The sequence below is a fragment of the Varroa jacobsoni genome, unplaced genomic scaffold, assembly GCF_002532875.2.
Source record: "Varroa jacobsoni isolate VJ856 unplaced genomic scaffold, vjacob_1.0 scaffold_365, whole genome shotgun sequence".
Taxonomy (NCBI): domain Eukaryota; kingdom Metazoa; phylum Arthropoda; class Arachnida; order Mesostigmata; family Varroidae; genus Varroa; species Varroa jacobsoni.
In genome coordinates, this window is record NW_019213267.1 from 72,927 (window position 1) to 77,161 (window position 4,235).

At 43.1% G+C, this 4,235-nt stretch overlaps 1 long non-coding RNA gene across 1 annotated transcript; it reads left to right on the plus strand.

Annotated features, from left to right (window-relative positions):
• The first annotated feature begins 278 nt into the window (after nucleotides 1-278).
• Nucleotides 279-3,984, plus strand: LOC147753585 (uncharacterized). Its single transcript, XR_015310729.1, has 4 exons — nucleotides 279-468; nucleotides 716-793; nucleotides 2,833-2,905; nucleotides 3,456-3,984. It is a non-coding gene; the product is annotated as an uncharacterized LOC147753585 (long non-coding RNA).
• Nucleotides 3,985-4,235: the final 251 nt, after the last annotated feature.

Sequence of the window (4,235 nt, forward strand, 5' to 3'; positions counted from 1 at the left end):
TTTGATGACGTGATAACTGTTTGGTTAAACGCGAACGAGAAAGCACGCCCCAAATAAACTTTATAGGCGACTACTAATTGCTTGCGTCTTAGAGGATTATTGTAAAAAGATTACAATTAGATTTTTCAGTAACGAAATAAGTTTATAAAAACATCGACAACTTAGATTTTGTTCTATGTTAATAGACACTTGCTAATGTCATCATTAGCTATTTAATTCATACCATACAATCAACTCAGTCCCCCTGCGCCCTCGTTCACTTATTTAAGGCGTGCTCTTTCTGATGTCTACACTCCTTGCTCGTTCCGACGCTTGGCGCGAAGTGTGCTATGAGTTAGGGTTACGATACGTAAGTCGGCTTCGTGTTATAAGGACGGGACATGACAAATCAACAGTGTTCGTTCATCCTTTCACTCATCCACTTAGGCAGAACTGTTCCTGAGCATCTACGGAGCACGAGTCATATCGGTAAGGATACGAGTATCATTATTCTATTGCCGCAACACTATTTTGTGAACTGCAGTTACCTGTTAAAAGCAACATCTCTCCATCGCGCTGTCTTGGCCCTCTTCCTATCTCGCGGATGTTCTAGCGTATCGGTTGCATTTCATGTAATGGATTTAAGGCCAGTTAGAATTGACGCACGACCCGAACTATGAAGGGTATTTTGTGAATTCTATATAGGTATGTTCTGACTATACTACCGTACTTCCAGGCGTTGTAGTTGAAAGAAAGCGTACATTATGGTTGAGGTATAAAGTCGATTTGCTAACGATCCCACGAAACTTATAAGGTAAGAAGCTGTTTAGCCCGCGCGTAATTTTTCAGACCTATTAGCTAAACGAGAAATTGATTCTGATTTTTATCGAATAATTTTCGGTGTAGAGAAAATATGTTCTGTCTTCTAACGCTGTTAAGTCTCAAAACTGTGCCATTTTAGCAAAACCTAAGAACATTCACCAAAACTCACTGAAACGTATCTTTAGCTGTACCCGAGTTATCGATAAATGATTGGTGGTTTTATAAAAACGTGGCCGTAGAACGAAGCGGAATACACAGTGTCTTCGCTGCCCGTGTCCCCCTCAAAAAATAGACTCCTCCTAAGGCAAAACGGGAACTGAGTTGATGAATCGGGACACTGACTTCGCCAATAGCGGCCGTACCCGATTTGCGCCGCTCTTCGCAGTAAAGAGACAGCAATACGAAGGAAGACATATCCGTACGCAACCGCGCGGCCGCTTTTCAGCCAAGCGCTGATTTGGCTTTTGTAGGGTGCCAATAAACTTCACACGATCGAGACGGCTGCCCACAGCACTACTGTGGAGAAAAAAGGAAGGAGGGCTAACTCTATCCCCCGTCTCGTTCCAAATGCCTCAACGCTACACGACTTACCGGCGTCGCTGCTGTTGTCGTGACAAAATTGGTGGCCGTATCAGCGGCGACTGGTGGAGCAATGACGGCCTTAGTGGTGGCAGTTGCTCATTTGACTTGGTCGAAGTAGGGGGTCCGTTTCATAGACCGACGAAACGATGCCGATATGAAAGCACTTTTGCGCTTGAGTGCGTTTGTTGCCCGCGTAGACAGCCGGAGCCCGGGCCTATAAGCCTCTTCGGGTCTCCTGGTTGCAAGGAGTGAATGAGAGAAAGAGGGGAGTTCCAGGAGGCTACTCTAGGGGTACGTCAGCTGAGTTTGTCGGGCAAAGCCCTTTCTTACGGTCAGAAAGAAGAGTGACAGCCGCAACGAGGCAACCGAGAAGGAGAAGATGGACCACGCGGTAGCGGCTAGCTGAGCCCAGGCGTGAATAGGACTTTGGCCTCTCGCCCACCCCTGCTTCAACGACCACCCACTGCCCACTCAGTCTGCCCCTGCAGACCCTACTCGTCGTGGGATAGAAAGGAAACGGCTTTCAAATTGCGCACGAAATGAGACGAACCTCAGGAACTTCCCTGCTATTACATTCATCCCATGCAACGCCCTTAAATGACTTTTTGTCGTCGTTGTTGCCGTTGCCTCCTGCTTCTTGTAGGAAATAAGCGGCCTCAACGGGATGCAACGGGACGAGTGGTGCCGGGAGGCAAAACTACTTGAAATAGGAATAGCAGAAGTACTGAGCGCCGTGCGACAGCTGCCGGCTGGCCGCCATAGACATAAGAAAAAGACAGGAACTCAATTTGAATGAAGTGTGTGTTCTAGCAGAAGACGACGATGCGATGGCGGCATTTTTGAATGATAATTTTATCGCGAGGGGCGAAAAGTAGCTGCTGTGCGTACAGTTCGTAAAAGCAAGCGGAACAGAGAAAAATAGGATATGTTTAAATCGTCCCGCACCAGGAAACGACGAAGATACGACGGTGAATGGGACGACATTGTCAGTTATGACAGATATAAGAAGCGAGTGGAGCCAAAAAAAGCGTTCGTTAAGTAAGACGTTTTTATCAATAAATAGACTATAATATGATACAATGCGATGATGTAGACATAATCTATGTTTTTTGAATTTGCCAATGATACGTATAAGACAAAAATATAGATATGCATAAACCAAGTAATTTAGCTTCAGGAACTATGCGGATTACCAGTTATTAGATACATAGATACACAGTGTAAGTACGTTTGCTGGAATTAATTAAACGAAAAGAACTAATGTTTTTGCGAAAACCATTTGCATCTGACTCGGTTAGTACAGTGCCTAGAGAGAATTTAGTAGTCTTTTATATTACGAAGTAATGATACATTAAAAACATGTCTTGAAAAATACGTATCCCTTTTTTTGTGTGTATTTCAAACTATTCGCTAATTTCTAACTTGCGTCCGATTTGCTATCCGATTTAGCTTTTTCTGCAGATTTGCTGCACGGCCTGAAGTAATGCGTAATGGCATAAATAGCGGACGTAGAAGACAAAAGGTGTGGACTGGTTGTAACATTCGTAAGGATAATGCTTACAGAAGCTTCAGCCATACCAAACTATAAGACACATTAATTTTTTATTTTTCGGAAGAATGCTACATGACGTCGTACGAGGAACATCTTAGAAAAAGTTCCTTATGTTAACTATCAAGGCCACTGCCCAAACACCAAATCCTTGCAGTGCTATATGCCACTCGAAAAAAATACTCTCACACGTCCCCTTAGACCTTACTACAGACTGATTCATAGAACCATATATTTTTTAGCGCCGGTAGCAGCATTATATATTATTATTATTATTTTGAAGGTAAAATTTCTTCACTAAAGCACTTTCCCTGAATTTCTATTCCAGTCAATATTGATTACAGAGCCCTAACGAAGATCGCTTCCTCAAAGCAGCAAATTGCCGCCTAGACTACGATAGGCACTTTACTAATTTTTTGCCTTACTCAAATAAATGAACGTAGCAGAAAATGATAACTACGTACTGACTGGCCTGCTGATTACCTCGGTGTAACAATATCGCCCTATCTATGTCCGATTTCAGGAACTATCGGCTTTTTGATTGGATGGTGTTAGCGTTTGCTGGGCAGATCCAAACCGTAACGGATCAGGGAACATCGACCATTCTTGGGCCATCAACGACGGATTTAGGTTCGATCGAATCGAGTGCCCCACCGTATGTAAAATGGACAGACACAAAGATATCGTTCTTCCGGATAGTCCGTGTGTTTAGGTGTAGAAAATCCTTATCGGTATCAGTGTATTTTTGGATGCAGTTCTCGTTCTTCGCCGCAAAGCGACTACAAGAAAAACAAGCTGTTATTTGGCTCTATCAGCATTTGGCGCATTTGTAATATTGTAAGCGTTTATTGGTGTCGTTTTCAACGACTACTCACTCACAAGATAATAGTATAAAAACAAAACTACACACGAGTACGTTTCATTTTCTATATTTAACAACTATACTCAGACGATATAATCAATTTATTGAAGGGACTATTGGCTTAAAGACCTTTCTGGTTCGTAAAGCTGAATTAAAAGAACTCAACGTTAAATCGCAATAAACCGATGGATACGCGCATTCGTGTAACCTATCGCGTGGTGGACTGCTCCGATCCCGTTGGTGCTTAGAGGACGTGGAATCTAAGTTAGAAAGATGCAGGCGCTATTCCAAATCGTACTAGCTATGTAGCATGACTTTGAGCATCGAAAGAGCTTGAAAATTAGCCGCAAAATGTTTTTCGCGCACCCCAATTTCAGAATTCTCAACTTTCACCCCTTTCAGTTCAAACATAGCGACAATGACGACCCCAAATCCAATACT